Source organism: Eumetopias jubatus, unplaced genomic scaffold (genome assembly GCF_037043125.1).
Source record: "Eumetopias jubatus isolate StellerSeaLion01/CBP00866 unplaced genomic scaffold, mEumJub1_p1.0 scaffold_12, whole genome shotgun sequence".
NCBI classification, from domain to species: Eukaryota; Metazoa; Chordata; class Mammalia; order Carnivora; family Otariidae; genus Eumetopias; species Eumetopias jubatus.
The window spans coordinates 44,264,207-44,279,481 of record NW_028274818.1 but is presented as its reverse complement, the minus strand read 5'-3'; positions in this window follow the sequence as shown (position 1 = coordinate 44,279,481).

Here is a 15,275-nt window from a genome sequence, read left to right as displayed (position 1 = left end):
GTTTTTGCAGGAGAAATCCTGGGGGATGGGACATCTCCCAGGTAACTCTGGGCTTGAGGAAATCCGAATCAAAATCATAAACCTGTGTGGATAAGGAACCAAGGCACCGCTCACCAGGCTCGATGCCAACAACCGACTCCACCACGTTCTTCGCACGTGGCCCCACCACACGGGGGTGGGTTGGTATGGGTCTGGAGAAACTCTAACTGCTGTTGTCTACCTGTCCCCTTCCCACTCCTTGTTGGCATTTTCCTGCTCTGCTTTCCTTCCCTGAATCATTTTCTCTTTTCATTCCTGCAGCTGTGGCCTTCCCGCCCTCTTTCCTCTCTCTACTCCTCGGGCCTCCTTCCCTCCGGCCCCGGCGCTCAGACTCATTGCTGCTGATTAAATATGTGGCGCTGCAGATTGGTTCAAGTAAGGCCCTCCCACGATTCTCCACCTGACTCAAAATGTTTAAACGGCTTCTTTCTAAACCACAAAAATGCTGGGTTTTATTTCCATAGGTTGCTTTGGACAGCAATTGGGCAAATAACCCAAAATCTCAGACTTGACTTTTAAAAACATTTTTCCCCCTTTAGATTTACAAGTAATCTCACCTTAGAGACAAAAAAAAAAAAAAAAAAAAAAAAATACAAAAGAGCACCAAGGTGACTGGGGATGGGAAGATGAGCCCAATAAAGAAATCAAATTGGCTCAGAGAGGGGTGCCCAACAACAAGGCTGCTTCTGTCCATAGTCCTGCCATGGGCCTTCCCCCCACCCCATCTCCACCTCAACCCAGTATCACTGATAGAGGAATATGTGAAAACCCCAGTTTCAAAATGTCCTGTGTGCTAGAATGCAGGTGCCTGTTGAGCCGGTCTGGGACACACAGAGGTACCGCACAGCATCTGCCTCAAGGGGGTGCTACTTGCCCACGGTGATGAGCCGACCACAAGCCACGTGGGATGGCGCTTCCCCTCATTTGTTTTCCTTCATTTATGTTACTTGGATGTTTAAGTAATAAACACAAATTTTCTGTGTTTACATCTCTTATTTCTCTAGGAAACAGTTCCCTAAAGGCTGTCTACATGAAAGACAAATTGAAGAGTATGCGTTTCCTGAATCCCACTGTCCAGCGTTCTAAGACTCCCATATTTTTCAGCCCAGCATTTAGCTCATGCTCTGGAGGAGACACCCTCTTGAACTTTCTACCAGACTGTGCAACCTTTCTGAAATCACAGCTGTGTCTTACTCATTCTCTGCAATCCCTTGACATAGTCAGTGCTCACCATTGCACCATATTTGCATCATATTCATTAAGCATCAATATGCTCACATGGATTGAGCAGAGTCATCTAAAATATCCTGAGTTATTTTTTTATTAAGATTTTACTTATTTGAGAGAGATAGAATGAGAGAAAGACAGCATGAGCAGGATGAGGGGCAGAGGGAGAAGCAGACTCCCTGTTGAGCAGGGATCCTGAGGTGGGGCTCGATTCAGGGACTTGGGAAACATGACCTGAGCCGAAGGCAGATGCTTAACGACTGAGCCACCCAGGCGCCCAAAAGATACCATGAGTTATATGCACAGGTTCTGGGGTGCCTGGATAAAAGACCATATTCAGGGGCATATAGTGTGCGGCTTTGCGAGTCACCAGAGACAGTGGCTGAGGGACAGAATTCCAGCTCACATCTGGCCGGCAGTGGCATCCAGGGAGTTTACATGGAACAGCTTTCATTATTCTGTGGCATCACCTTTAAGGTCAGAGATGTGTCCCAACACTTTTTGTTTCCCTTAAAGGTAAATAAAGGTGGTTTCTGATCTTTTGCAATTACAAACAATGCTACAAAAAATCTTTCCTGACTCTATTTAGAATTTTCTACTGTCAACCATAAAAGGACAATACCACTGAGTAACACTGTGCTTCCTTTCGTTTATCCAAAAATTGAATCAAGATTGCAGATGTACCTCTAAGTTAAGATTTTCTTCAGTTTGATGACTGAGTATTCATTGACCTATGATTTTATAATTTTATTCATGTTCATTTTTGTTCATTTTTTTAAAGATTTTATTTATTTATTTGACACAGAGAGAGAAAATGAGAGAGGGAACACAAGCAGGGGGAGCGAGAGAGGGAGAAGCAGGCTTCCCGCGGAGCAGGGAGCCCAATACGGGTCTCGATCCCAGGACCCTGGGACCATGACCCCAGCTGAAGGTAGATGCTTAACGACTGAGCCACCCAGGTGTCCCTGTTCATTTATTTTCAAGTAAGTAATTCGTTCATATGGTTCAACATTCAAAAGGCAAGAAAGATGTGCTGTGGTCATTTCCCTCCCATCCCAGATTCCCTTTTAATAATCAACTAAATTATGAAATTCTTGGCCATCCTCTGGATAGTGTATGCAGTCCCAAGCAAATACCTGTATAATATGTCTCCCTTTGTTCACATAAATACTAGCCTGGCATACATACTGTTCTATGCCTTGCTTTTTCATTACAGTATATTTTGGCAATAATTTCCTATCAGTACATAAAGAACTTCCTTATTTTGTGTGTGTGACTGCATAATTTTCTACTGTATAAATACATGTACCATAACTTACCTAGCTATTTCCCTATTGATTTAGGTGGTTTCTGATCTTTGGCAATTACAAACAATGCTACAATAAATAACACTGTACACACCAAAAGCCATTCCACAATGGTCAAGCCTATTTATAGATAATTTCTAAAAGTGGAATTTTAGGTCCAAACATGTATAATTTTGATAGATATTGGAGGCTAGATTGCCTTCTTTAGAAGTCCTATCCATTACACTTCCTCTGCAATGTAGGAGAATGCTTGTTTTCTCATCTCTTTACCTTCCCTATGTGCTTGTCATCAAACATTTTTTTAAGACTTATTTATTTGAGAGAGAGAGAGAGAGAGAGAGAGTGTGTGTGTGTGTGTGTGTGTGTGTGTGTGTGTGTGAGCTGGGGTAGGGGCAGCGGGAGAGAATCCTCAGACAGTCTCCCTGCTGAGCACAAGGCTGAGAGAGAGAGAGAGAGAGAGAGAGAGAGAGAGATGCGCGAGGGCTCCATCCCAGGACCCTGAGATCATGACCTGAGCCCAAAGAGTCAGACACTTAAATGACTGAACCACTCAGGTGCCCCATCAAACATTTTTATATTTGCAAATCTGTGGGATTAAAAAATGGTATGATATGTATATTTGCATTTCTTGTCATGTAAGTTGGGTTGAGCATCTTTTAATGGATTTAAGAGCCAATTTTCTTTCCTGTACTTCTGTGTTTCTATGTTTCTTGCCCTCTTGATCATTTTTTTCTAATTGATTTGTAGGAGCTCACAGGGATGTAAGCCTTTTGTTTGTAATAGGAATGTTAAATATTTTCTCACACTTTTGTCTTTTGACTTTATGATGGTTTTTACTGTGAAGAAAAATGTTATTTTCTTTTTATATAATTGAGTTTATCTATCTTTTCTTTTATGGATTCAAGTCATACCTTCAGGTTTCCCAGCTCCAAAATTTAAAAATAAAAATGTCCCAAATTTCCCTTTGTTGTTTCTATGATCTTAAATTTTAGATTTTTTTAGTTTCAAAGCATTGATTTTTTTTTTTCTTCTCAACAATTACTGTTCCAAATGGAAGGATCCTAATGATCAATTTGCCCTTGTGCACAAAGCCCACATAGCTCCTCAATGACTAGTTTGATTGTCTTTCTCAGGACTTGAGGGTATTTTTCTGAAGAGATAAGCTAAAACTACCCAGAGTATTTCGCACGCTGTCATCCAATCAAATATCTACACTCCGGGGGCTCCTTAGAGTATGTAAGACACAATCCTTATCTTTCAGAAGCTATATTCTAGGGATTGGACACCATAAGCAGCCTGCAACTCTACAGGAAACAAGCTAGAATAGAGAAAGGAATAAAGTCAGGTAGAATATCAGATGGGGAGCAGTTACCGCTCCAAGAGTGAATGTTAAGGAAAAGCTGCAAGAATATAATCTTTTCACCAGTCTTGCAGGCTATATAAGAGTTTGCCAGATAGACACAAACAGAAAGGAAATGCCAGGCAGACGGAACAGCACAATATCAGAAATCACCCAATCAGCATTCCAGAATCTTGTTCATTCTTGGTATTAAGTCAAGTTAATTAACTGATACCATTGTACCACCAAATGATTGAGTACTGGTTCCAAATTTTCTTGGTCCTCAGATAAAAAGCAAAAGATTTCCTTAACTTATATGTAATTCCCAGTGTTGATTCTAGCCAGAAGGAAAACATCTGCCACTGAGACAAAGCCACTTATAAATGACATGGTACAGCTGTTGGGTCCGGAAGTATATTTGCAAGGCACATGCTGCTTGATGGTGACTCTGGAGTGCTGTGCTGAGTAGGACGTGTCGGGAGCCAGCAGGAAGGCAGACCATGATAATCCGTGAGGTCTGCAGTGGGTTTCAGAGGGGTAGAATGACAGCACACATGCCATCCAATTACATTCAATACCTGAGTTATTTGGCCCTGACCTTTATCTATAGCCTCATCCCCAACTAAAAGTAGGGGAGGTCTCAGAGCACAAGGGGTCCCCATTCATGCCCGCGCAGTCCTGTTCTCAGGGGGTGCCACTCATAGGAACTGTGTAAATGGTACTCCTTGGTGCTGTTCAACATAATAGTGACTGAAGTTCTGCTTAACTTTACATGCTCACCGCCTAAAACGCATGCCTGCATTTACTGTAGGTCTGCTCCATTCTTCATTTTATTACCATCCAGATTCCTCTCCTTCACCAGTGACACGACAAAATATGTTCATCAGAAGCCCCTGAAGTTTTCCATCTTGAAGTTCAGACACCCAGACAAAAACTGACTTCTCTTTTTCATTTCCACTTCCAAAGTCCCAGGCAAGGATTCTGATTGGCCCAGCTTGAGTCAAGAACCAACTTCTGGACCAATCAACTGTGAGGAGTAAGATGGGTCACACTTTACTAATATGGAAACTTTTGTTGTAACTCAAGTTTTTAGAAACAGGGGATTCTTATTTCACAAACTTATAAATGTCTATTTCATATATAGATTCTTCTAGGGCAGGGTCCATGGATTATTGATCTTTGGTCAGTTTATAAAACTTGTATGTAATTGGGTCCTTCATATATTTCATTGAAGAACCAGGCACCTTTTGTTGAATGATGAATGAATGAATGATTATAGATATTATTGTCTCCATTTTTTAATTTTTTTATTTTTTTTTTAAGATTTTATTTATTTATTTGTCAGAGAGCATGAGGGAGAGCATGAGCAGGGGGAGGAGGAGGGTCAGAGGGAGGAGCAGACTCCCTGTCGAGCAAGGAGCCCGATGTGGGACTTGATCCCAGCACTCTAGGATCATGACCTGACCCAAAGGCAGATGCTTAACTGACTGAGCCACCCAGGCATCCCTATTGTCTCCATTTTAATGAGGTTATCTCAGATAATTACATTGCCTGGAGAAATATAAACATTATAGTGATCAATTAGAATTTTGGTGTCTGGTTATAAACAAGACTTTTTCCACTACATGAAGGACTACAAATGGAGTCTTACAAGAGATGTAGGTGATATGGCATAATAAAATAAACTTTTACTTTGGAACAAACAGACCCAGCAAGCTCTATAGTCTTTGTCAAGTTGCTTTACCTTTCTGAGCCTGTATATTCATCTGTAAAGTGAAAATAATGTCATCTATAGCACAAAGTTGTTATGGAACATAAACCCATAAAGAATGTCAAATGTCTGGCATATCAAATTTTCAAGAAATATTGGTTATATTTCCTTTTTGTACTAATTGTCTTCGTTGGAGTTGTTTCTCAATTTCCCAGCCATCTTATATGTCTGCATGTCATCCTATTTGACTCTACCATTGTTTATTTTGTTAGCAGGTAGACTCTGAGAGACCAAGCATTATGTCTCTATAAATTACTCTCTTAAAGAATACTAAGAAGGCTGACTGTGCTTTGGAATTGTAAGGACACCGTTTGATGGTGACAAGTGCCTGGATTACCAAGACAACCTTCAACAGGTACCACACAGACACCCTCCATTCTGTCTCTACATGGCCAGATTTTTTCAAATCAACGATTTGAAATTCTAAATCATATTATATCTCTCTATTTCTTAAAAGGCTTCAGATGTTTCCCATTGCTCTTAGTACAAAACCCAAACTCCTTAGTGTGGCCATAAAACTCTATGTGGGTTGGCCTCTGTCTCCTTAGTCTCTGAGCCTCAGCCACAGGGGCCTCCCCTCAGTGCCTCTGCATGCTCCCTCAGCACAGGGCCTTGGTACACACTGCTTCTTCCGCCCGGATGCTCTTCTCCTCTCCCTCCCAGTCACCTAACTGCTCATTTAGTGTGCTTCCTCAGGAAAATCTTTCCAAATCTTATCTAAATTATGTCCCCCTCACAGCCAAGAGTAGCTATAGTCCTTTTCCTGTGTAGCACTTGGCACTCTGGTAACTTACATTTATTTATCTGATTATTTGATTATCTGTATCACTACTAAATAAATGGTCTGCTCCAAAAAAACAGGCACTGTGTCTGCTTTTGCTCACGACACTTCTCCCACGTCTAGTACAACTAGATGATGTATTGCAGATGTACAGAAAATATTGGTTGAAGAAATGCATGTTGTACAATAAAAATGACCAAAAACATATTGCTTATTGCTCTATAACAAAGTAGCTTCAAGCAACAAGAATCGTTTATTACCTCTCACAGTTTTTGTGGGTCAGGAATTTGGTGGTGGCTTCCTGAGTATCTTTTGTGTTGAGTCTTTCATGACGTTGTAGTCAGAGATCAGTGGGGGCTACAGTCATCTGAAGGCTTGTCTGAGGCTGGAGATCTTCCCAAGAGCCTGGAAGTTTCTGCTGGTTCTTGAGAAGAAGCCTCAGTTCTCCACGCGGGCCTCTCCACAGGGTTTCTTGAGTGTCCTCAAGACATGGCAGCTGGCTTCTACCAGAGAAAACTATACAAGTCTGCAACTTTATGGCTTAACATTGGAAGTCATGGACAGTCACGTGTGCAGTATTCTGCTGGTCACACAGGTCAGCTCTGATTCGTGGTAGGACTACACAAAGGCATGAAAACCAGCAGGCATGGATAACTGGAAGCCATCTTGGAGACTGGCTACCACAAATGCCTCTGTTTAACTCTTGCATTTTCAGACTCTTGACGTATGGAAAACATTTGTACAAAGAAGGTAGGGCATCCTTCCCTGAGGCTTCTCTACCTCTCCTAGACTTATACTGGGTTTCCAAATCCAGAAGTTCTAGTGAAAGTCTCAAAAAAACAACCTTCTCATACAGAGTTAATTAACAAGTTACTGTTCCCCAAAGACTCTGCCCCAGTCAAGTGACCAGGTCACATTTTTTTTTCCTATTCTATCACTTATCTACTGCTTCATAACAAATTGCCACAAAACTTGGAGGCTTAAAACAACACACATTTATCATCTCACAGTTGCTATGGGTCAAGAATTTGGGCATAACTTAGCTGTGCCCTCTGGCCCAGGGTCTCTCTCAGAGCTGTGATGACGGTGTGGGGCAGGAACTACACTCATCTCAAGGTTCAGCTAAGGCTGGATCACTTTGGCACCAGTGGTTAGACTAAGGGCCTCAGTTTCTCCCCGGCTGTTCACCAGAGGCTGCCCTCTCAGCCACATGGCCTCTTACTAGTGTAGCTCACAACGAGGCAGCTGACTTCATCAAAGTTAGCAAGGGAGAGGAAGTGAGGGAATGCTAGTAAGATGGAAATCACAGCCTTTTGTTACCTGATCTTGGAAGTAACAGCCCATCACTTTTGAAGTAACATCCCCACTGTCTCTCTCTCTCTCTTTTTTTTAAGTGTTTTTATTTTACTTATTTATTTTATTTCTAAATTTTTAATTTTTTTTCCTTTCTTTTAGTTTTTTTTCTTTTTCTTATTTTATTTGCTGTTTTCTCCTCATTCAAAGCAAAAAACCCCGGATTAATTCTCAGCTGATTCTGGTTCTGACTCTGCTTCCTCTCTCTGTGCTAGCTAGTTCCATTTTGCATTCAAGGAAGGGGGCTTACACAAGGGTGTGAATACTAGGAAGTGGGGAACATTGAGGCCCCATGACTTCCTACCACCCCCAGTAACCTCCCTGAGTTAGGGAGGGTCTCTCTGCTTACCACAGACTTCCACTGAGCATTCCACCCCGGTTTTACTATTTCTCTCCCTTTTGGGACCCACTCTATAGATAGCCTAACCTAGGATTTCTGGAAGCAGTCATGGGAAAAATTTTCTATATTCCCACCAATTCCAAGAATTTGTCTCTTTTTAAAGAGAACAAACAAAAAACTCTATAGTTTTTCTGATTTCAAAACTAACAAAAGCTTGGGGTGCCTTGCTGGCTCAGGCGATAGAGTATACTTCTCTTGATCTTGGGGTTATGAGTTCGAGCCCCACATGTGGTGTCAAGTTTACTTAAAATAAAAAATTAAAAAAAATTTTTTTAAAGTAACACAAACTCATTGTAAGATTCTGACAATACCAAAATATAAAACTATAAATAAAAATTCCCTAGCCTTCCTCCCACATCTCAGAGATAACTTACCAATGTTAATATTGTGGTATACACTTCTATCCCTTTTTCCAATATATGTGCTAATATCATATTCTTACTAATTTACCAAAAAGGTATCAAATGCTTCTTTAGGTTTTTGTTTTGCTTTGTGTTGTTTTATTTAACAGGGTAGTTTGGCCATCTTTTAATATGGGGACATGATCTACAGCATTCTATTCCTATACACATATAGCATAATCTATTTAATAATCCCTTATGGGTAGTCACTTAGATTTAAAAAAAAAAAAAAAAAACATACCTGGGGCACCTGGGTGGCTCAGTCATTAAGCATCTGCCTTCGGCTCAGGTCATGATCCCAGGGTCCTGGGATCAAGCCCTGCATCGGGCTCCCTGCTCAGCAGGAAGCCTGCTTCCCCCTCTCCCACTCCCCCTGCTTGTGTTCCTGCTCTCGCTATCTCTCTCTCTCTCAAATACATAAATAAAATCTTAAAAAAAAAAATTCTTACCTGTTATAAACGTTGCTGCAATGCGTGTATACGTGTGTATGGGAAGGAGTGTATTTGCACATTTTCGTATTTCAGCAGAACAGGTTTCTAGAAGTGGAATGCTGAATCAAAGGATATTACAAGTGTATTACAAAATGTTGTTCAGAAAGGTTATCCCAATTTCAACTTTTCTAAAACTGATGATATTTGTCAGAGTAAAGTCCCTGGAGGAACAGGTCTATTGCCTTTCAAGGGGATCCAAGACCCTGTTAATTGTGGAAATAGCTAAAAAGCAGTAGAGGCAGAACTCCTCTGTCAAGGACCAGGGCTGCAACAACAATAACAAAAAAATCCCGGATTAATTCTCAGCTGATTCTGGTTCTGACTCTGCTTCCTCTCTCTGTGCTAGTAGTTGACCAAGCAATGAGGCTGTGTGGGCCTCACCCACATAGCTGAGCCCGCATCACATGCAGGGTGACCCTGAGATGCCCCCACAAGACCCAGCTCACCTGGAGCAGACATTCATGTGACTGGTTCACTAATTAGCCTCCCATCGGAGGCTTATTAGAGGACAACCGGTGGTGGAGGGGACCCTGCTGGGCCTCTGGGTTGGGAAGGTTCCTTGATAGAGCCTTCCTGACCCAGCCACCTGAGCTGGGCTGGGAGGAGCAGAGGAATTCAAGGCCAGAAACACCTATAAACAGCTAGCACCCAAAGTCAGACCATTTTGTGCACAAATTCAGGCTCTCTTTGTCCTAGTTACAAGATGGAACTCATGATCTCCCACAAAATGGAAGCTCTCTGGTGGTGATGACATGGGTGTGTAACACAGGGAATAATTCACAGAGCCGTACACTTCAGTGTGTGCATTTTACTACATGTAAATTATACTTCAAAAGAGATGAGGGAGGGAGGGATCATAGAAGAGAAAAAAGGGAAGAGAAGGGAAAGGAGGGTCCGGAGGGGACAGGGTCCCACAGGGCGTCCCATCACCGCCCAAGCACACCTCTTCCCGGGATGATGAGAGAACAAAGGACCTGTAGACCTTCTGGCCTGTGTTCCAGCCTGTACCAAGTGAGCCACTAGTGTTGGCCCTGCGCCCTTTGCTCAACAATGGTGCGTCCATTGTTAATAGTCAATAGTACAAGAGATGGGAGTAACAGAGAAAGAGCGTCTGCACAATAACAACATTTGGTGATGTAATATTGAGAAGTATTACTGGATGATTCCTCTCCTCACCCTCCCTTTGACTTGGTGACCTTTCCCCCGTTCCTGTGGAGAAACAAGAGGCTGCCATTTATCCCATAGGAGGCTTATCATGGTGGAGCCAGAGAAGAGAGCACAGGTTGTTGGCTTTTAAATTCAGAAGGAGTCCTCCAACGTAACACTGAAGATAGATGGAGGAATGGAGAATGTTGGCCAAGCCAGTCTCCTGTACTGTCCACCCCGCTTCTTCCAACTGCCCTCTTCCCTGCTGCCCCCTCCCCACCCCTGAGAAGATAAAAAAGGGAGAGAGCCAGTCTGGATGGGGGACTCATGGGAGAGGCGCTGAAGGCCATGGTCTCTCATAAGTTGTTAGCTTCAAAGGGAGAAAAAAATGGCCACCAGGAAAGTTTGGGAATTTCAGAGTAAGGGAACAGGAGTGGGTTTAAATCTGAAGTGTCTGTGTATGCTTGGAACAGAGTAAGATTGTTTTCTGCCACCAGAAAAAAAAGAGAGAACTAAAAATAAAGAGTTGGAAAAAAATGCAGACTTTTTTTTTTTTTTTTGCTTGTCTGTATTAGTGGGAAAATGCACATTTGCCACAAAAGCACAATTCTCTGGAGTGGATGTTTTTGCTTGTGTTCTGCATCACTCTTATCACAAAGATGCATTTTCCAAGCCTAGAAATCACATATGTGACCTAACTGGGACAGCCAAGAAAGAAAAAAAAGAGAGAGAAAGAGAGAATGTTATGGCTCAGCTCTTGTCATCTGGAGATTTTCATCCAGAGTGTCAGCTCAGACACTGAATGGGAAAAGAGAAGGCACTAGATTTCCCCTCTAACCTTGCCAAGAAAAAAAAAACTGTTTCCCAGGCCTCTGTGCCCAGGCCTGCCCTAATTTGTTTCCCAAGTTAGGAAAAGAAAACCACATGATGAGACTCATTTCACAGCCATTTGTATTTCCCCACCCCTGAATGTGACTCAGCAGATCCCCAAGGGCTGGGTGAGGGAGGGAAGGTCCAGTGTGTTTAACCACTACCACCTGATGGCCTGCTATGGCACAAGCAGAAAGAGATGCTATGAACAAAGGCTTCCTCAAGCCTGGATCCATGACCTGGACACCTGCACCAATTCCCTCCCTTCTCTCCCCACTCCCAGCCCCACTTTGGCCTCCCCCCAGAAGGGGAAAGAAATGCTCCCCTTGTTCACTCTGGGCATGAGTGATTCGGTTCTAACAGCTGAGCCCTGGGATCAATTGGCCAAAGGTAACAGGTGGGTTGGCTTTTTTTTTAAGTTTCCAGAAAGCAAATGAATCTAAGATGAGATGCTATGGTTTTAGCTCCCCAAATGGGTGCCTGGTGAACGGAAGCATGGAGTAATCAGCTGAAGTGCAGAAACCCCAATGTGGGTGCTTAAATGGTTGGGAAATAGTTTCTAAAGCAAGAGCAATTATGATAACCAATCAAATTCTGGCTCCAGATTTAGCAAACCAGACCCAGAAGAGTGGTTTAAGGTCTAGACAGGTGTTACAGTTTCACACATTGCAAGATGCACTGAAAATCTTATCAAAAGCCAGGTGGCTGAAAGACAGCCAAAAAAGAAAAAGGAATCCCTTTGGTTCACCCAAGATGGCGCATTGGGAAAGCCAATCTGCTGGAACACTTTAATTTGGGAAGAAGGCAAAATTCATTTGAATGTATATGTTCAAAGTCCTAAGAATTTAAGTATAAGTCTTTTTCACCTTCTGGAAATGGTGTCTGGTCCACACAAGAGAGAGCTGATTTCCCTATGGCCTGGTATTGGCCCTGATTGTCTTACCCCAGCTCTTCATAATGTCTCCAACCGCATGGAAGTGTTTTCAGGGCAAGGATCTTGACCTCGCCTCTGTTTGCAGAGCCCCCAGAGTGTGCAGACTGAGGGCTTTGTAATTATGTGAGGACAACTTAATTAAGCTTGACATCAACCCTGGATTTCAGTTCTCCTCTTCCTTTTCTCAGGTAAGACAACAAGTGTGAAGACGGATAAGAACATGAATATAATGTAGTTTAGAAGACAGTGAGTTCTGAGATACAGCATTGTGACTTTTTGCCTGAACAGAATGAAAGGGAATTGCTGGACCCTGAAGAGCTAAATTTAAAATATGCACATTTGACAATAGCAAATGACAATAGCAAAGAGCCAATTTGTTTTAATCATTTGCCTAGAACTGAGCAGAAAGCATCTGATTTTTAAAGCTACTTCATGGTCAGCTAAACACATTTGTTATTCCTCAGAACTCTGTTTTGAGGTTAAAAAAAAAAAAAGCCCTCTGCAAAATGACACTTCCTTGTTTGTGGACTGTTGGGTGCTCTGCCTCAGGCCTGGTAAGCGGGGCCCTGCTGGGTTTCCGGGTCTTCCGGCTGCACCCAGGTTGCTATAGAGATCTTTGGAGCAGAATCCAGAGTGAGCAGTTGTCGGAGGAGTCTCGGCTTGAGGCTGGAAAACAGCTCATTGGGAGCCTCAGCAGACAACATGGATTTTTCCAGAATTAAAATGAAAGCCCGAGGGAGCAAAGATTCACCTGCTTCTTCCCCAGGCAGAGAAAATTTGGTTGTTCATGAGCACGGTCTTTATGTGACGTTAGCAAATGACCTCAGCTGTCCTTTATTTGTCGCTTTGCAAATGGACTCGGGAAAGCTAGGGCTCACCAAATCCGGATCCCCCCAGCAGGGGCCATCCGGTCCCCAGCCCACCTTTCTGTCAAGGTGCCCCAGCCTGAGCCAAAGAAGATTTCTGAGACTGCTTGGGTGGCCCTGTGGGATTCCAGAAGTTACCTGGGCCCAGGGCCATGACAAAGGGGAGGGAGAGCCTGCAGCCCTGGCTCCCTTCAGCTCAAATGTGCTCCAGGTTCAGCTCCAGGCCCTAGCACCACTGCTGACAAAAGAACAACATGCGACTGGGCCAGGGGTTCCAAATGCCAACTATCTCAGTTTTTTAAAGTTCTGGCTGTTTTTGTATTTATTTTGATATTTATTTACTTTGATAGAAACTTGTTTGAGGTCACAGGGGGAGGTAACATGTCTAGTTTATTTAAGCTTTCAAAAAGTTAGGAGGGCAGGGCGCCTGGGTGGCTCAGTTGGTTAAGCGACTGCCTTCGGCTCAGGTCATGATCCTGGAGTCCCGGGATCGAGTCCCACGTCGGGCTCCCCTGCTCAGCGGGGAGTCTGCTTCTCCCTCTGACCCTCTTCCCTCTCGTGCTCTCTATCTCTCATTCTCTCTCTCTCTCAGATAAATAAATAAAATCTTTAAAAAAAAAAAAAAGTTAGGAGGGCAAAGCCGTGCTGCAGGATGCCCCAGCCCAGCCTTGTGCCAATGGAGGCCCCCACCTCTCCCAGGACCCCCTGACCCCACTGCAGAGGTCCCGCCTTACTCCCCTCTGCCCTCGGGCCCTTCGGGCCCGGCTGTTTCTTACACAGCTTGCTTCTCCCATGATCAGTTCCACACCGGGGAGACTCAATTTTTGATGGACTGACAGGTCCAAGACCAGTGATTTTAAAGCAGGAAATGATAGCTTTCGTATTCGTGGCAGTGAAGGGCTTGAGTCTATCAGATCACAGGCCAGGATTTTAGGAGACCTCTAAAGGTCAAATCATTCATTCCCTGCCTCAAAGCAGGAGAGCACCAGTCCTAAAACCAAAGGTCCCTGTTTTGTTTGCTTTTTAATTTAAAAGTTTGCAGGGACGCCCTGGTGGCCTCAGTTGGCTGAATGTCTGACTCTTGATTTTGGCTCAGGTCATGATCTCTAGGTTGTGGGATCAAGGCCTATGTCAAGCTCTGCACTCAGCGGGGAATCTGCTTAAGTTTCTCTCCCTCTGTCCCTTCCCCCACTGGTGCACTGGTGTGAGCTCTCTCTAAAATAAATAAATAAATCTTAAAAAAAAAAAAAAAAAAAGCTTATAGCTGTAATATCGTTAACATGCTTTGGATTCCGGGCAAGAAAAAAATTCGCCAGAGCATAACCGGAATAGGTGGCATGCCTCTGAGGTGGCAACTTCCCTTGCCCTCTTCCTTACAGAGCACGAATTGGCTTTGGAGTCAGACAGACACTAGGTTTAATCCAGATCATTTATGAGCTCTGTAACCTCGAACATGTCACTTAAGCTAAGACTCGGCTTCTTTCACTATCCATGGGGGTTTGTAAGGAGTAAATGAAATGAGGCACATCAAGTATTTAAAGCTTTCTTGGTACACAGTAAGCTCCGCAGAGAGGAACGGATGTTGTTATAGTTAGTGGTCTGCCCTCCTCCTATCCCCTCAAGGATCCCCAGCCTCTGCAACTACAGCAATTGGATACATAATGGTCCTCAGGGTAAAGCTTGCAAGTATGGACTTGAGCTCATCTTTGGAGAGCCACAATGGCAAATAGGCAATAACACCGGGCTGCGGGGGCAGGGAGGTTGTAAGAGGAGGGGCTGGGCCATCCTGCTCCTTTTTGATGACAGTCTGAGAACTCTATACTCCCAGTGCGTCATTGGTTTCAGTCCTCTGGTCCCTAACCTTCTCTAAGATAAAGTGGAAACCTGGGCGGACCCCCTGTACTCCTCACTTACGTACACTTACTGGGGGAGGCCTTTTACTGGTTTGCGGTCGTCATTACTTCCCTTCCTTCCGCATCCTTTGAGACATGTCTGCCATCTAAACTTTGTGTCCACAGGAGGGGAAGTGCATGTGGAAAATGTCTGGAAACCATTTGCCTCAGATCTCAACCCTTGGCAACCCTTGAGAAGACCTGAGTCCCTGCTACCTGATGCCGACCCCTTCTCGGGGACCCAGCCATTTCTTTGGCTTATTTGGTGAACTTGGTGAAAATGAGTAGAGGGGTAGCCTCATTTAGCTGCTCAGTTTTGCTCAGGAAGAAGGCTGCTAGAGTTTATGCAGAAAGGAGAAGAAAAGCATTTCATCAGTAGAAAGGTGTTGCTACAGACTGACCAAGGTTTCAGAAAGACTACTGAGCCTGCATGGGGTTCAAGACCAGAAGGAAGACAT